We start from the raw sequence: 20,121 nt of genomic DNA, 5'->3' as shown, positions 1-20,121 counted from the left end.
CTTGCAGTAGTATACTGAATATTAGAAGTGCTTCCTAAGTGCTTGCAGTATTGTTATTGCTTAACTCCAAATATTTAAACGTTAAATACATTTTATAAAATGTTTAAAGATATATATGTGTTTATTCATTTTACTGTATATTTAAATAATTGCAATATTTTTATTTAGATATAGTATATATATATAAATATATAAAAATTTTCTGTGAAAATAAAAATGAAAAAGTAAGTAAATATATAACATTTTATATATATATAGTGTGTGTGTAAAATGTGTATATGTGTGTGTGTATTATATATATATATATATATAATTTTTATTTTCACAGATCTGCAGCTATACCACAGCGAGACTCTGGAGCTCATGCTGCAGCGCTGGTCCAAACTGGAGCGTGACTTCCGCATGAAAAACGGGCGCTATGACATCAGTAAGATCCCGGACATCTATGACTGTGTCAAATATGACACCCAACACAATTCTTCTCTCGGTCTGGAGGACACGCTGGAGCTTTTCCGTCTGTCCAGAGCACTTGCGGACATCATCATCCCACAGGTAGTGGAATCGATAAATGCGGCTAATAGTGCTTGTTTATTCTTATTCATCTTGCTGTTATCTGCATGCACACTCTCTTTCAGGAGTATGGAATCACTAAAGCGGAGAAGCTGGATATTGCCAGTGCCTACTGCCTGCCTCTGGTCAAGAAGATTCAGCTGGATCTTCAGAGAACACATGAGGATGAGGCCGTCAACAAGCTGCATCCTCTGTGAGTCTCTATACTGGGGTGCAACGCCAAACTCTTTGAGAGAGTTAAGGCTAAATCACATTTTGCATACTATACTGTACATCCTATATAGTGTGTTAAATTACTATTAGTACATTCCACATGCTTTTTTGTGGTTGTTTTACTCACAACCCCTTACGCTTAACTCTGTCCTTTTTTTAAATTGTTATCCATTTTACTTGCACAAAAATGGTGAACAGTTTTTGTTAACAAAATTAAAAGTTCCCACTTTATCATCACAACCATGCGGTATACAGCTTCATCTATTGTTGTAGAAGCTCTGCAGACTCAGAACCTGTGAGTGATCAGGTTGTGTATTTCATCCCTCCTGGTGGTTCAGGTACTCCCGGGGAGTGATGTCGCCGGGTCGGCACGTTCGGACCCGGCTCTATTTCACCAGTGAGAGCCACGTTCACTCCCTTCTTAACATCTTCCGCTACGGAGGCCTGTTAGATGTGAGTAAACAATCATCAAACATGCACATTATGCCCTGGATCATGTTTAATGCAGGTTATTACTTCTTTTATCTCATCTGTGTCTGTTTAGGAGCAAAAAGATGAACAGTGGAAGCAGGCTAAGGACTACCTCAGTGCTGTAACCGAACTCAACTATATGACACAGATTGTTATTATGCTGTATGAAGACAATAACAAGGTATGAAATGTGGCATCAGCTCTTTGTACTCAATTTCTATGCTTCTTTCATATGCTGATATGTGTGTCTGTAGGACCCCTCCTCAGAGGAACGTTTCCACGTGGAGTTGCACTTTAGTCCAGGGGTGAAGGGGTGCAAGGATGAGGATAATGCACCAATGGGTTTTGGCTTCCGGCCTGCCTCCTCAGAGGTCTGTGTTTCACTCGCCCCAAGAATTATAAATATATATTTATTTCAGACCACATTACTCTGCTGAGCTTTGGAATTTACATATAACTTTCTAAGAAATATTGCATTGGTGGACCACTCCCAACATTCCCATTTCATATGTAACAGAACCACGAGAAGCAGACAGACCCAGGCAGTCTTGAAGACCTTTCCCAAGACGAGCCTGACAGAGCTGCACTGACTGAGCCTATCAACATTCAGAGGAAGTCGCCACTCATACGCAGCCGAAAGGCTGGATCTGTGGAGGTACAGTACTGTACTATAGGCTCTTCTGGTAGACCTTAATTTTCTTTATTTCATTAACCGCTGCCATAACAAAAAAAAATGGACTCAAACATTTACTTTAAATGAAATTCATTTTACCGCCAACAGTGTGGTGGTAATAGTGCAATGTTAACTGCGGCAGGCAAATAACAGTGAGTTTTGTGAAGACTATATAGTCTGATCCAAGAGTTTCTGGTGGCATTCTGTGAAATGTTTGATATTTTAACAATTTGCCTTAATGACAGTATAAAATGCAATTATTTAATTTTGGAAACAATTAGTATTATATTTAATTACAAAAACATTTATTATAAAACAATATTTTTCTCACATAGTATAACAGTTTCAAATGTTTGAGTTCTGAAATATATATAGATATATATATATATATATATATATATATATATATATATATATAGATATATATATATATATATATATATATATATATATATATATATATATATATATATATATTTTTTTTTTTTTTTTAAATTTATACGTTCATCGAGCAAAGGATGCTTTAAATTGATAAAAAATGACAGTAAAGACAATTGTAATTGGGGTGGGTGATATGGCAAAAATATATATCACGATTTTTTTCAGGAAAGTCATGTTGGTTTTACTATTCTGCAAGTTTCCCTATTTTAAAAACAAAGCCTTACAAGGTAACAAATTATAAAATAAAAAAGCATGGCAGACATTTAGGCCAAAGTGGGCAAAGATAAATCTCTTTGTCATTATTTTATCTTTTGTAATTGAAAAATAAGAACAAAGATACACAATTACGCATAAGATACAAATAAAACAAACAGTGCTGGTTTTTCAGGTATAGTACATGTATTTAGCAGTAGCATTCAAGATACTGAATGAACAAATATATAAAAAAAACTCTTTATACACTTTACAGCAGTGGTTCCCAACCTCGTTCCTGGAGGCCCCCCAACATTTTGCATCTCTCCTTTGTCTTACACACTCAATTCAGGTGTTGGAATCTCTACTAATGAGCTGATGATCTGAATCAAGTGTGTTTGATTAAGGAGACATGGAAAACCTGCAGTGTTGGGGGGCCTCCAGGAACGTGGTTGGGAACCACTGCTTTACAGTATAAATTATACATTGATTCTTGTTAAACCAACTGTATTAAAGTTCTTCAGTCAAGAGCAGTGAGTGTTTGTTCTTTGTTGTTTTATTAACAAATAAAGGGATAGTTCAATAAAAAAAATTAAAATTCTGTCATCATCTCATTTGTTTTAAACGTGAATGAGTTTCTTTCTTCAATTGAACATAAAAGTTATTTTGAAGAATGTATATAACCAAACAGTTGCTGTTCTCCAGTGACTTCTGTAGTATTTTTTCTCCTGTCAATGGGGACCAGCAACTGTTTGGTTGCACACATTCTTCAAAAAAATCTTTTGTGTTCAGCACAAGAAAGTAATTAATATAGGTTTGGGACAACATGGGAGTGCGGAAATAAGGACAAAATTTTAATTTTTGGGTGAACTTTCCCTTTAATGACAAGCGGCAGCATGTTTAGTTCTATTATTCTGCTGTCACCTTAAGACCTGCATGCATCTGGTGTACAGGCACACATCCGTGTTTCTCTGTTTACTTTCACTTTAGACATAACCAACTGTGATTATATCTGGACATTGTGTGTTTTTGACAGTAATGGCACAATCAGACGTGAAAGATAACTTAGTTTTATCTTTTTAGTTTTTTGTTTTTACATATTAGAATGTTTGAACCTTTGAATCGTAGTGTGTATATAAAAATATATCACTTATAGTCCATCACAGGGGGTCATCATCTTTGGGGTTCTTGGCATCTAAAAATAAAAAAAAAGCTGGTCTAATTTAAAAACTGAATAACAAGCTGAATTTACTTAGAAAGAAAGAATGTTTGCGCTAAAACGATTAGCATTGCTGTTTTGTGTATATGTCTGTCCTTTTATATATTTGTCCGTATGCCTTTGCAGGCTCTTTCAGAGAGTAACACATCTTCTCGAGGACTGGCGTATCGGATCTTCCCGTCGTCTTCTTGTCAGTCACCTGAGATCAAACCCAGCGGGCTAGGTGGGAATTACATTTCATTTTTGTTATTTTCATGTAGCAGATCTCTCCTGTCATCAGTCTCATTGGAAAAACCTCTCAAACTCTCATAAATGACCCGTCCCTGTTGACCGTTAAATGCGCTAGTTTCTGTTTAGTGCCAATGACACAGGTGAAGGACCCTTCTCGAGTTTATTTAAATCATGCTGTACCCAGTGCATCGGAAATGTGTCCATGCTGCCAGTAGTGGTCTAAATATGGCTGCTGGCAGGACCTTCTCTGCTATTCTTGTCTATACTGTTTCTATCTCCAAAGAACATTTATGAGGTAACAATGAACACTGTTTTGTAGGCTCGGAGTTGCATAATTTTTAGAGATTGTGGCTAATGTTTTCTAAAGGGGTGGTCACACTACAATTTGAACGTGCAAAATTTTTTCGGACACTGCTGCAAATATGGGCGGGATCAGGATATAACATCAGGCACCAAGGTTTCCCCTCAGTTATCACAACATGGATTCCGATGTCCTTGTTCTGTGTCTTTGCAACGGCGTCGAAAGCATCTTATTATATTTTTCTCTCTCTCTCTCTCTCTCTCTCTCTCTCTCTCTCTCTATATATATATATATATATATAATAGATAAATATAAATGATAAAATGTGTCCACTCTGTCTCTCTCTATCTGTTCCTGTTTCCATTGACACTGCGAACCATGCAGTTTTTTTTATTTGATTTTTATAATCTTTTAAAGATGTATTATATAAAATAGGACGCTGCACTATGGCTAAAATTAGCACTTCCTACATTTTTGAATTTCTGTACAGAGAGGTCACGCAGTGACGTATCGATCTTCTCCTGGTCACACATCTTCACATGATGCGAATTCGCAGGTCAGAGTTCACCAAATTTGAACTTTGGAACGCAGCAAGATCCTACATTTTTCACATGAGCTTGCGTTTCCGGTCTAGCGCATTCACATGCGTATGAATGGAAGTCAATGAAAATAAAAGTGCAGTGTGACCACCCCTTAAAGCTTTATAGCATGATTTGTAGATCACTGATTTTTTTTAACAACATGCATGTTGCATCTGGCATGCCTTTAATTTGAGCTTTTAAACAAGTGCTGTTTTTTCAGTACTGCCCTCTAGTGTCACTCAGTGTTTCACCCTCCTGCACTGGAAATATATTTATGTTCCCAGCAGTTTAACTGGGTTTTCTATATAAAAAATTTCTCTCTATGCCTGGAATTGAGCTTATAGGGATAATTCAGCCAAAAATTAATGTCAAAAATGGGTCAGTGACAAGTAATAGTGTCCAAGAAGACAAAAACTTAAAAAAAATTATTTAATAATAATTTAATAATTGTGAAAAAAAATAAACCATCGAGAAATAACAAACACATTCCAAAGTTAGCCTAGTAGTTATTTTTTAGGGTAAATATTTTATAACTATTATGAATTATTAATTAATAAAATGTTGTATTTTAATTTAAAATGAGCTTGTTATGTTAATATCTACATTTGCATGCAGACTTCATTTGTTTTTTCGAATAATTATAATATTTTAACATTTATTATAATATAATAATATAATTAATGTAATAATATATTTACTTATTAATATAAAAAAAATATTATAAAAAATATAAAATTAAATTAAAAATAATTTATAGTAATATTTATAATATTTTAATAATATTCTGAAAAAAATATATATAAAAGATTACGCTAAACTACATTTTTTTTTTTAAAAACATGTCATCTTTTTTGACAGTTGTATTATCCTGGTATTTTTGACTTCATGCCCTAAGAAATATAAGATGTCAATTTTAATTCAGAAATGTTTTAGAACAGATCATTTAATTTTGGGGTGAACTATCCTTTTAACTTCTTCAAATGAGAAGCGGCATGTTCACTAACCACTACTAACCGTCCCCCCCAACCACTGCACCCCACGGTCTCCCTCCGCTCCCACACGCAGGCCCCCAGTGTGCAGGCCTCTTCAGTGCCTCCTTCCCCAATCTGAAAGACCTAGCTCGAGTTCCCCGCAAAAAGCCCTCCTCACTCAGGAATCTGTCTTTTCAAACCGGTATGTCCCAAACACACACACACACAGGGTTATGACGTACTTCATTACAACATTCCAGCAAACGATTCTTCTGAATAACTTACTGATATTCCCATTTTACTTAATAGACACTCAACCACACTAGCAATATTCAATATTCCCTTCTTGTATACTATCTACTATATCCTAGTGGCTGTATTTTTCAGCATACTTCATTTAAAATGTTCTTGAAATTTTAGTCATTACAAATAAAGGCATTACGCACAACAGGAGCTGTTCCTAAACCATTTGTGCCTAGCTGTTTATCAAGGTCTCGTTTAGGAAAATTAGGTTGCCATGGTTACTGAATAATGTTATAACTAATCATTTGTCACCTTTGCTACCTCCAGACTGCTTATTTGCATGCTGCATGTGTATGTAGTAAACAAACATTTGTTTCATAATTTGCTAAATTGCACAAATGAGCAAGCTATTTTATGCAAAAGGGAAACATTTTAGTGTCCTGCGACAGTTCTAAAAAATGTGTTTTGATGGTTTGCGATGGATAATATCCATGGCAACACAAATTATTGCTTTTACTGCAGTCTCTAAAGACTCATTGAATAACTCTGATATTATGATTATTTTCAAAACATTCATTGGAAATTGCACTCTAATTTCCAGCATTCAATGGCAGCGCATGCATTTCTCTCTCAGTATCAAATACACTATTTCAATTACATTTTGAAATTAATTATGTATTATAATATTTATTATTATTTTATATTTATATTTGATATTTGATATTTATGATTATAATAATATTTGTTGTTAATAATAATAATAGTTTATAATAGAACTTTCTCCTCTCACTCCATAGTGGCATTAACAGTTTTGTCCACAAGGTGTTGCTGTGTCTCTGCGATATAGAGGATTACCTTGTGTGAGAAAGACATTTGAAATAGCACTCAAAATACTGCCATGTCATGCTGCATCCAAAAGGACGCTGTAGCACAGAGAATGCTGGGTAGTTTGACCATCTGTTGTTTTTGAGTTTCTCAGTCTCCACATTCAAGGGCAACATCTGGCCCCACTGTTACTTTTACCTGCTTGTTATTGATGGCTTTATGAGGAACAGAAACGATTGCATGATGGTGGGAGCATTAAAAATGCTGGTAGTTTTGAGTAAAAGTGAAAGCTCATGAGGGGCACAGTGACACGAGTAATGCCGAATGCCTCTTTTATCTCCTCAGAGCTGCTCTCTATGCCGGCAGTAAAGAGATTTTCTGTCTCGTATGCCAGGCATCCGACTAATGGTACATTTGGAGCTTTCAAGTCCGTGTTTTTTTTTTTTTTTTTTGAGACTCTCCTGCATGCCTTCTGCTGTTGCTTCATCGTAGTCTTTGTAATCTAGCACCATTTGTGATTTTTTTTTAATTAATTAATTTCATAAATCGGTTCTTCACTTTTCATTTAGATTCACAAGACACACCCATCTTAATTCATTTCTTCCTTCTGATTGGCTAGATGCATGGGTTGTGTACTGAATATATCTCTCTTGATATATTGCTGTTTGTGTGGAAAAATGTCTGAACATCTTTCATGTTGATCCACTTGATTCAGAAATGGTTAACCCTTCCACCACCATTACAGCTTTAATGATCACATGGCATATGCATTATTTTAAACGCATCAAAGTAGACATCTTCCTTGCAAAAAAAATCATTCTTAATCAAATTATTAAATTATTTTTATATTCAGTAAATGTGTTTTGTTTTCAGGATATTTCTATATTTTAACTGGAAAACACCAAAAATACTGAGTTATTTATTTGTATTTTTAATTTTTTTTTTGCAGTGTTTGTAATTTATTAAAGCCCACTTTTGCCAGTGGGTATGATGGTTACACCTCACTCTTTGCATGGTGGTCATAGATGCTAATGGGATGAGGCTTAATTATTGTTTTATATTGATCTTGGTTGAAATGTAATTTATGAGAATGATGTTTTTATTTTTATTTTACCAAACTTGTTTATGTATGGATGGCATCACGTTTGCATGATCTTACTGATTGTTTCTTTTTATACACATCTTGTTAAGTAGAAGCTGAAATGTACGTTTCAAAGCTTCAATTAGTATATACCAAGTGTTTGACTTACAAGTGTTTGTCTTACATTTTTAGACTTTTGCGAGTAGTTTAAGATGATCATTATATTCACATTCATAAGTTTGCTCATGAAGCAAGTCTGTTGTTGAAGGACCAAACCCTTATAAAATGATGCAAATGTTTAGCACAAGGCGTTTGTGAATGTGGGCGTCACTGTAGGGATTCGAGTTCAGATGGGTTTTGATGAAGGTTGAAGTGTTTTTCTCTACACACTACAGCCTAAGGAAGAGTTGAAATGATCAAACTCTGCTTATTTCATTTGGGGGGAGTTTTAATGTTATAAAACTCTGCTTATTTCATTTGACAGTTTTTCCTATTAACATGTTGTCACATTTTTACCAACCTAGCATATTGTAAAGCCAGAGGAAGATTCTCTATTTATATGCTGTCAGCAGGAATTAAAAAAAATCCAGTGAGTTAGGTTTTTAATTGTGATCAGAACTGCTGCTCTAATGGATGATTCAGTTGAACTTTTGACCTACTATTAATTTCTACTCCTCTAGTGAGAAAAAAACCCTCCACAAATCTTAAGTCATGTAGTATACTGTTAAGTTATCAAATTTTTCAGTTAGTAATTACAGCAGATGCAGCCTGCTTTTTTTATTTGACAAAATCTTTAATAGGTTTTGCACTGTTGATGTCAGTTATTTTATTTATTAATTTTGTAATTTATCATTATTATTTATAGAATTATTATTAATTTTTGTAATTTGACATCAATAGCATTTTTATTTAATTAGTTTATTTATATTTAACTGTTATATTTTTATTAATTGTCATTTAATCAATGTGGCGCTGTTGATGTCTTTTTTCAATTTTTGCTGTAATATATTATTTAATTACTATTTATTTAATTATTATTATTATTGTCATTTAATTGTGCTGCTTTTTCAAGCTAAAAACAGGCATTATTTTTAATTACAAATTATTATTTATTTAAATAATTTTTATTATTGACATTTATTTGGGCTGCTTTTTCAGTCTAAAATAAATTAGCCTACAGTATATTCTCATCAGTGGTGTACTGCACATCTGTGAGGCCCCCTGCAAAGAACAAGATGGGGCCCCTCCCATCAGCAGTGATGTCATGTATGAAAATGTACGCGTGCCTCACGTATTTTGCAGTGTCTCGAACAATACACGACATTCCAGAAACATGGCGCTCTAGTCAAAAGAAGTTTAAAAGTTAAAAAAAGAGACCTTAAGTTTTTTTTATTCCTGTTCCCCTTGTGTTTTTGTGAATGCCTTTTAGAATGTCCTGCGATGGGTCCCCTGCAGGGGTGTCTCGTACGCCACTGATTCTCACTAGACTCTATATACTCACTATGTTATGAGACTTCAGGAGTGTTTGCATGCACTGTGAAACCTAATCTATCCAAATGTTTCATTCAAATACAAATAGCATAAATTAAACGTTTGTTGGAAATGCAAATAGCTCTGTTTAATCTTTAGGCTCTGTTCGGAGAGTTTGCTTATTACATTGACTCTAATTGCACTTTGGTTGCCTCTGAAAATAGTTGTAGGTCCTGACAAAAACTAATTACATTCATTTCAGCTCATTAATTGTATGTTGCTGAGTCACTGTGGCAAAAACATCTCAGCAGGGGTTGAGGCAGTGGATCCTCATTGCTGTGTGCTGCAGTGGCCTCTCCTTCCTCCTTCCTCCTCCTCCTCCTCCTCCATCTGTCATCCCTTTGTTCCCCCTCAACCTGCAATGTTTAGTTCCCTCCCGAATCCTTTGCTTCCCTACGGCCCACACTATCCCTCCTCTATCTCTGCCACATCTTTGCTTACCTCATCCCTCTCCCTCCTGTCCTCCTACTCTGCCTCCTCTTCCTCCTGTTACTCAGTATTTTCCTTCTGATACTCAGTGGATTTGACTTTTTCTGCTTGTGAATCTGACTCCCTATTCTCAATAGTTAACTAAACAATTAACAAACAAAAACAGTTTATTTTTTAATTGTAGTAATATAAAAGTATGTATTTATTACAAATGAGAAATTACTAGTAATTTTAAAATCTAACACCACTCCTTACTTATTTCTTCCCCTCTACTTTCCCAGAATTCCTGTGCATGTACCTGTACTTTTTTTTTTAAATTACAGTGTAACTTTATTTATTCTTAAAAAAATTACAAATGAGAGATTTATAGAACTTTTCCTCTGTCTTCCCAGAATTCCTTTCCTCAGACATTTGTTATGCTTCTCTGTTGCTAACCTTCTCCTCTTGCATCCATTCAGTCCTTTTTGTCCTCCTTTCATTCTTTCTCTCCCGTAGAGCTCTTAGATGGGCATCAGGTGGTAAAGCTGTTAGCTGGGCTCTCTGCTCACCCGGCTCTTCTCCACCACCTACACCGCTGCTCCTACCACCTCCGCCTGCTCCGTGCTGGCCAGAAACCCCCAGAATGCCTCTCTGGTCAGCCCCCTTGTCACTTACCTTATTTTTGGTGTACACGTGCAACAAAGTTTGTGATGCTTCAGCGTATGCCAAAGTGTTAGAATTATCTGCTCTGCTCTTTTATCTGACTTCTTGCTTTTCTTCACTCAGTGGCCTTTCTTTCTGGTGTGTAACATCTCATAACCTCTTTTCTTACCGCATGCCTGTACATATGGCTTGGTGAATGTGAAGACCACTTGCTTATGTTAACTTCTGCATAGAGTAAGTATAATGCTTGAATGAAGCCATCTTACACCTTTTTACATGTTTATTAGAGTAACTTATTAGAGTAGACAATGAGGCCTGTAGTTACATTTATTATTAATGAGGCCTGTGACTGTCCCATAGACTGCCAAGTAAATAACAGTGTCAAGGTCCATAAAAGATATGAAAGTCATCTTCAGAATACTCCATCTCTATTCTGACGACGACTTTCATACCTTTTATGGACCTTGACACTGTTATTTACTTGGCTTTTACGGGTTTGGAACAACATGGGGGTAATTTTCCTTTTGGGGTGGAGTATCCCTTTAACAATGGTAAAATCAATGTAATGCATGACCTCCAGTGGCATATGCTTTTTATGAAATGGTAGAACCTGGATTATGCTACTGATGTTCAATTAAACATTTATATGGCTTTTATACAGTTACAAAGGATTTCTGTTTCAAATAAATGCTGTTCTTTTGAACTTTGTATTCTTCAGGGAATACTTAAAAAAATGTATCATGGTATCCAAAAATTATATATATATATATATATGCTGCTTAATATTATATAATATACATATAACACAGTTATGTAACCTGTGTAAGGAACATGAAAGTGCATCAGACATTGCTTATGCGCATAATTCATTCTAAGGTTTTGTATTTTAATGAGTGAATCATAGTGTTCTGGTGGGTCTGGAATTAAAAACAGTTTTTATTGCATGTAGATCTTACCATATGGTGTGTACAAACTGCATGACAAAGCAGCCTGGCACACGTTATTTCAGTAGAATTAAACAAATAACATCATCCAAGCTGTATGCTGTTATAGCTCTCACACATAAGGATTCGTTCATAAATCAGGACTAATTTGTTCACAGATTCAACTCGCTAACTGAATGACCTGCTTGCAAAAGTTCTCAAGTTACCATCTATTACCAGCTATTGTAAAGGACAGACAAGAACTACAGTGCACTTTGTTTAAGAGATTAAAAAAAAGGTTTTATTTTAAGAATATGCTAATCTTATTATATAAAGTGCTGAATTAAACTACCTCTGAGTAACCATGTTTTTTCCCTCATAATTAAACTAAGAAAGTGCACTGCTTCCATTTACACATTTTCTCTATAATCATCTAGTTCCATTACTGCTAACCTAAACGCATTAGCAAACGAAGACATAATTAAATCCATTTCAATATACTAGAGACATTAAAATGTGTCTCTCAAGCATGGCACTTGTTTTTCAAATGAAAGTTTCTCTAATCTTTTTATTGGTTATTTAAACGTGTAAAGCTCCTAATTGTTTTATTAGTCTGCAGCAGTCCGTCTTAATTCTCTCAGCATTAAACTGATAATGCCTTGCAAACGAGATGCAAAACACTTTGTTAGTGGACCAACGTTCTAGAACTTGTTCATTTTCGTCCAATTAATTGTGAAGATACTAATGTGTCACAAGCCAACATGATACAATGCAATTCCAGTTGCATCATGGTGCATCTCTTGAGATTTTAGGCTGCTAAAACAATTCTGGATTCCCAGTGTCTAAATGGTGTTGGGTGATGTTTGTATGGCCATACTGTGCTTGTAGGTCACATGAGGTTGACTTCATGCTTTTGTTGTGTATTTCATGTACAAGAGCTCAGAAAGTGTTCATAGGGAATCTGTAATGATGAGTTTGTGTTTTGGACCATGTGTTGGTGCAGGGTTTGAAGGTTGCTCCTTGGTGCCCTCCATCTATCCACTGGAGACACTGCACAACTCACTGTCCCTCAAGCAGGTGGACGAGTTCCTCACGACGTTGTGTAAGAACGGGAGCGAGACACAATTTAAGAGGCTCAAATGTAAGTGGACGAATACTTTCACATTCATTATTACACTTGATTGTCATGAAATCTAATTTATGAGGACGTTGATCACATTTGCATCAAAGCTATAATTATTTACACTGAACGGACACCAAACGCGTGTAGTAGTTATAAACTGCTTGAATTGCCACTTACATTTAAAATAGGTCTTAGCATTTAGGTTTTTTTTTTTTGAGATCAACAGTTCCATAAATAACCTTTAACATCCATAAAACCTTTCCAAAAATGGTTCTTCTGTGGCATCTCTGTAAAAGAACCTTTCTTTTTAAGAGTGTATATTCTTTTCTTTTCTCTTTAGCCCTGTCTGCCATGTTTGAGAGCCACTCCCAGCCATCCATAGATGTTGATAATCAGGAGACGCCAATGTCAACCCCGGTCCAGAACCAACCAGCTGCACAGTCTCTCTGGTGTGAGTATACATCACTTTATCATCATGTACACTCACTGGCCACTTTATTAGGGACACCATGCGTGGACCTTCTTTTGCCTTGAGAACTGCCTTAATTCTTCATGGCAACAAGGTGCTGGAAACATTCCAGAAAGATTTTGGTCCATATTGACATGATAGCATCACACAGTTGCTCTAGATTTGTCGGCTGCGCATCCCTGATGCGAATCTTCCATCACATCCTAGAGGTGCTCTGTAGGATTGGGATCTGGTGACTGTAGAGGCCATTTGAGTGTAGTGAAGTCATTGTCATGTTAAAAAAATTAGTTTGACACAATTTTGAGCTATGTGACAGCGCGTCTGCTGGAAGTAGCTATGGTCAGAAAGGGATGGACATGGTCAGTAACAATAGGGGTTTTGCGCAAATTACTTAAGATGCCTTCAAAAATTATCATAACCAATGTCCATCACATATGCATACCTCCACAGTACTTTTTCAGTAGGATAAGGCACTTTGAGGGCACATGAACCTCATATTTGGTGCAAAAAGTAGTTAAGTTGTCAGGTTTATTCTGGTTTTTAGCTCTGCCATTTAGATGATTACTGTTGGCATTTAATGCCGCACAGTGTCCCCCGGGAGTTTAGTGATTTATATTCAGTCTGTGGCTTTAGGAAAAGCTTTCAGTTAAAATCTAGGTTGCGTTTGTCACTGCGTTGTCTGCCACTTTGTAACCCATTTACTATAATATTGTTTGTGAAAGTGGGGCCAGGGACATGCTGGAAGACAAACGTATCTTCAGATTAATAGTGTAATTGTTCTATTCTATGAGGTTCTTTATGTAGAACAAAACAGCAGGATATCTGTTTATAAATGCGGTCACTAAAATGATGATATATGAAATAAATACTAAGAACAGGTTCTGGTTTGGCTGTATTTATTATGTGTTTTAAAGATTAATTTTGATAATAAAAAATGTTTCTTGAGCACAAAGTGAGCATATTAAAATTTTTCTGAAGGATCATGTGACGTGACAGAAGGCTGGAGTAATTTTCAGCTTTGAAATTACAACAACAAATTATATTTATAAATATAGTGTACTGTATTTTACTGTATTTTTGACCAAATAAATGCAGCCTTGGTGACCATAAAAGCAATAACATTTTACCGACCCCAAACATTTGAAAAGTAGTGCATTTGGTAAAAATGACTTAATTTAAAAAAAAAAATGTTTCTTTTTAATGAAAATATTTTTTTCAATTAAGATTACACGCCATTTTATTCATAGTAAATTTGATTAAATCAATGAATATGACATTGCTACATTTAAAGGATATTTTTTGTTAAGACAAAAAGTAGAAATAAAAAAATTCTAAAAGACAAGGACATTAACTGTGTGTGTTTATGTGTGCAGACACCAGCAGCCCTCCCAGTACCGTATCCAGTGCCGGGTCCTCGTCTCCATCTGTAGCAGAGCCCTCATCCAACATCAGATTCAACAGCAAGTAGATCTTGGAAACAGTTTTTGCTCTTGCATCACTTTTGCAGTATCTCTTTAAAGGATCGAGGTTAAGATTGATACTGTCCTAGTTATCTACAAAGCTGCTAATATTGTACTATCTGCACTTCTGCCTAAACAATACCGAGCCTCTTTGGCTGAGATTCAGCTGATAGTTTGATCTGTCAGCTAATACAGCTCTGAAACCAGTAATTAGCTCTTCTGCTGTACTTATGAGCTCCGGTGGAGAGACAGAGACATTACCGACAATAGTAATTGTCTGTGCAACTTTTTTTGTCACCCTACAGAGTAATGCAACTCAAATAAATTCTCAAAGGAGCACACAGACCAATGAGTCCACAAAAAATGTTTAATCATTCAGATCAAGATTGCGTAATTTTTAATTTTACCACTTTTTTTTCAGTTTGTGTATATTAGAATTATTTTATATTTTTTTAGATTCTTTTTTTGATCACATGATTTGTTTTTGAATGAAATTTAAATGAAAATTGCTGTATTTTTATTGTATGAAATGCAAAAGGTATTGTTTGAGAATGATTAAAGGGATAGTTCACCTAAACATGAAAATTCCGTCATTTATTCACCCTCATGTCGTTCCAAACCTGTATGAATCTATTTCTTCTTTTGAACACAAAAGAAGATATTTTGAAGAATGTGGATAACCAAACAGTTGACGGTAGCCATTGACTTACATAGTATTTTTTCCCCTAAACTATTAAAGTGAATGGCTATGTCAAATATTTGGTTGTTAACATTCTTCAAAATATCTTCTTTTGTGCTCAACGGAAGAAACTCATACAGGTTTGGAGCAACTTTAAGGTGAGTGAATAATGACAGTATTTTAATTTTTTGGGAGACCTGTCGCTTAAAACGAGCTGCAGTAGACCTTTCAAGAATGTTCAGCTGTTTGCAATCTGCTGTTGTGTTTACTCTGTAAAATTTAAAGTATATTTAATATTAGAGACTTAGATTACTTAATAAAATTGCTTTACAAGTGTCTTTGTGATATTTTTTTCTAAACCTTTCAGCTTCAAAGTATACCAAATCACTGTGAGTTATACCTGGTGCCATTTGTTATTCTCTCCGACCTAATTGAGGTTTTGAAATTCAATCTGTGGTGTGAATGAGTCTCAAAAGAGTGATGCAAAACAATAATGATGACTCATGCTTTGCCCTCAGCTGTGCTGCTGTGTTGCTATAGTGACGGATTTTCATCCTTATTGACTTCAACTGAATGAGTGCCTGGTGTGTGAAGACAGCGAGTCATCCCAGGCAGCCTGCGTCCTAAAAATGAAGTCATACTGTGCTGTTAGCTTGTTTTCATTCATGTGAGGACAAATATGCCAAATGTCCAGCGGCTATTTTCCCACAAGGACAGGTTTTGAAGTGAATGATATTGTGCATATTCTCTTAGCCTAGTTTGAATTGCATAGTAGCTGCGTAATTCATTCATTTCACAATTGATGTGCCATATAAATTCTGACAGGTTACCGAGAACATTAATCAAATTGAAATATCTTAAATTGCTTCCACCTCTCTGCCCTAAAATCTCGCCTGCTGGTAATATAAAATCGTCATAGCAACCAAGAGGCCTGTTATCCGTGACGGTGAGCTGGCGAATTAAGAAGTGTGTCATCGGCCGGTGCTCAGAGAGGCTAACAACCACTTCAGCTCCTGTCAAAAGATTTCGGAAAATGTGTGTGTTGCTGTGGACGCTCAGTTAGCATGAGGTAAGTTAAGGTCAGTGTTAAAGGAAAGTAGGAGAAACTGTTCAAATGACTGTTCTAGTTTCAAACATCTATCAACAGTAACACCACAGATTTCCTCAGAAAAAAAGGGCTCTTAAACAAAAACACGCACAATGCATGGTGACTGGGGTAGGCGTATCGATCCTGAAGTATTGATATATCGATAATGATTATAGGCTGTAAAAAAAACATACTGATGCGAGTATCGAAAGTATCAATACTTAAATAAAAAATATTGATACTAAAGTATTTTATTTACCAGTGATTTTGTTTAAAGGGGTCATCGGATGCCAATTTTCTACAAGTTGATATGCTTCTTTAAGGTCTTAATGAAAAGTCTGTAACATAGTTAGGTTAAAATTTCTCAGTGGTAGTGTAAAAAACTAATTTTTATTTTACCCCATCAAAAACAGCTCTTTTCAGAGCAAGCCGTTTTGTAGCATTTTCCTTTAAATGTTAATGAGCTCTGCTGACCCCGCCCCTCTCTTCTGAGCCGCTCTCAGAGAGACTGTTTACTTTAGTGCAGTCATTGTGAAACTTGCTAATTAGCATATTATTAGGAAAGGCGATTTCCAAAGATTCATTAAAAAAAACGTATGCAAATTTTTTCTGTTGGTGAAACTGGACCATGAATGATTTGTGCAAACAGACACATTTAGGTAGATCAGGGCGTATTCCCTTCAAAAACAAAGGTAATCCACTGCGTCTTCAGTGGCTCAGATATCGGGAGTAAATGATGACTGCTATGTTCATTATTACATCCAACAACAGAGCACCTCAATCGCTTAGGAGTCATTCTTGTCTACATCTGCTCCAGCGTGGAAACCACGAAGGACTGATGACAGCTCACTCAGGGCGAGGTCTAAGGTAAGACACCAGTCCAGTCTTTGCTGAAACATTGCTGCTGTCAATCAAACTATCGTGGGAGGGGCCTGTATGTGTGACGTCACAAAGACAGGCATCTGAGATCGGCTCGATTTGAGGATGTGGTGTAGATTTTAGTAGATTAAAAAAAACACTGGGTGGATCTTTATCATTTTAGGGTGGTTGTGTCAGAGAACATTAAAAAAAACATGTTTGGGTTATTTCACAATAAATAAACTGAAATTGTAGCCTACATAGTTTTTTGTGCATTGTACATTTATTTAAATTGAATGTTAAAAGTTCATATTGATCATGTTCTCTTCTGTAATCTTAGTATAAATCAAGCACTGTCAGAATAAAAACATTGCATTGTATGCATGCAACAGCCTGTCACTGGAAGTCCCTTAGGAAAATGAGCCATAGTTTTACTAAAGTGACCAGTTCAACTATAGCATTTGTAGATTTCCATGGTTACCACCACAGTAAACATATTTTAACCATGTGTAAACAAAAATATAAACCTAATAAGTTGCAGTTAAGGCATATTGAATGTTAAAATGCGTAAATATAAAGTTTAGTGGATATCATTACCTATTTTACTCTTAGTAATTTAATAAATTTCATAATTATATGAATCGATATCGATGATCCTAGCCTTTAAAAGTATCAGTATCGTAAATGGTATCACCCATCCCTAATGGCGACTGTAGAAAGCAAAAGCCAAATCCCGGACATTTTGGGCGATTTAGAAATCCTGGCTGGACGCATTTTTTTTTTTTTAGGTCTGAATACATTTCTGGAAAAAACAGGACATATGGTCACCTTAGCGTTACCATTTATTTTCTTTACAGGGAAATTGATTTTTAACTATAACTTATAAACCTATAAATACAGACCTGTTGTGAGCTCTCTCATGTTGTTAATCAATGGTATATGCTTTTGTTGAAGCCATCTGTTCGCGTTATTTCATTTTTTTTTTTTTTTTTTTTTTATAAATAATCAAGTTTAACAGTGGAATTTGATGAAAAATCATGCAGAAACTTCCACCAATCAGAGTCACAGGCAGCAAATTGTGCCAAAAGAGCTCAGCCTCTCCCATGAAGCAGCAACTTTCATTAACAACTTATATTAAAATATAATTACTTTTTTGGCTACAAATAAAAGCTTGTAATGTTGTGATTCACCTCATAGCTGGTTGGTTTGATTCATGGCTTATAATATTTTAAGGAAGACTTATAACCACTTTTGTTGCTAACCAATCAGAATCAAGTATTTTTTTAATCAGGCTTATTTATTGTTTTGAGATCGACCATTTAGTTTAAATATTGTATTTTGGTCGACAGTCTGTCTGACAGGTGTATGAAATAATAAAAAATAATAATAATGAAGAGGTCCACACAGAAAGAGTTTTCCAAATGTTGATGTTTTTTATTGATGATCACCAGGATGGTTCCCTTTACAGTAAATCAGCAGAAATCTACTTTTGCATTGAGCTTTTAGAGACAGAATGTTGAATATTGCACTAAAGAAGAGAACTAAGATTCATACAGCGCCAAAGAACGAGGAAATATCACAGCATCTTCTCGACAACATCTTAGGGCAAACAGAAGCCAAGCCCAATAATATATGCATATTTCAGTACCATAAAGACAATTAGCTTCAAATATATCTTCTTAAAATAGTTTTAATTCTGATTATTAAACAATTACATTCAGGAGTATAACTAATAAGGTCACATGCAAAGATGGATACGTATACATGACATGGCTAAATGAATCCATCACATCATGATGCATTTGATGTAGAATGAAATAGAGATTCATAGAGGTACTTTAAGCAGTCTTTTTATCTTTAGGAAAGTAGAATTACAATGACCATAGAACTTTCTTAAAAGAAAGCATTTCACATAAATGAGCACGTCAGCTATTTTGATTTATGTACAGGTTATGCCATATGTTTTGATTTCTATTTTGGCTTTTTTTCATTGTAAAGGAGGAAACCTCAATGCTATAGTGTATTCCATTTTCAGTGTAGTAGTTGTGAAACAGCCATCTGCAAACCAAAGTTTCTAAATCTTATTTTCAAGAGATTTATGTATCTGTACTAAAATCAGCAACAGCTGAACATGTAATATTTTTGTCATGAGTCACTCATGATCTTAGCCAGTTCTTTCGGTGACCCATTTTCTGAGGTTTACTGTTCCATGTGCATATTTTGCTAGTTCTTTGTTTTGTTCAAGCAGCATCCAGCGAAGCAACTTTTACATTCAAAATTATCAGCTAAATTTAGTGCATTCATCTTTATCACAAAACTAATTTTGTGTAAAGAAATCACAGCTATTCAATAAGACCATATAGTACTTGTTACTAAGGCCAGGTGTTTGAAATAAAACTCTCATGTTTTAAAATATGAAAATATATCCAAACCATATAAGGTAGGCTACAGTACAGATTCAGCCCATTTTAACAATCCTTCTAGCAAAAAAATAAAAGAATTTGGTCTCAGTGTGGGTTTGCGTACATCATTGGAATTGGGCATGACTTTGCGAATAATTCTGTATCTAACTAATAAACTAGTATAATCTTTAACGTCACCTTGTTTTTTTTTTTTTTTTTTTTTTTGAGGCCCTAGGCCTAGTTCTTAGGTTTTGACCACCACTGCTAAACTGTGAGTTCTCAGCTAGTAAAAGTACACAAAGACCCTGTCACTCTGACCATCTCAAAGACAACTTTTCTAAGAGAACTTAAATCTATATTCAAATGACACAAAATTAAGTATGTTGCAATGCATAATACTGACTTTTACAAAACAAAATAAAAAAATAAATAAAACCAAGACAGACTAAAAACAAACCACTCACTGTGAATATACTGGATTAGGGTTAAGGATGCAGTGTTTCAGAG

At 35.2% G+C, this 20,121-nt stretch overlaps 1 pseudogene; it reads left to right on the top strand.

Annotated features, from left to right (window-relative positions):
- Positions 1–15,604, top strand: part of LOC109065224 — a 31,515-nt pseudogene extending 15,911 nt beyond the window's left edge.
- Positions 15,605–20,121: the final 4,517 nt, after the last annotated feature.

This window comes from Cyprinus carpio, chromosome A25 (assembly GCF_018340385.1).
Source record: "Cyprinus carpio isolate SPL01 chromosome A25, ASM1834038v1, whole genome shotgun sequence".
In the NCBI taxonomy this organism is placed as follows: Eukaryota; Metazoa; Chordata; class Actinopteri; order Cypriniformes; family Cyprinidae; genus Cyprinus; species Cyprinus carpio.
This window is presented reverse-complemented; position numbering and strand designations above follow the sequence as displayed.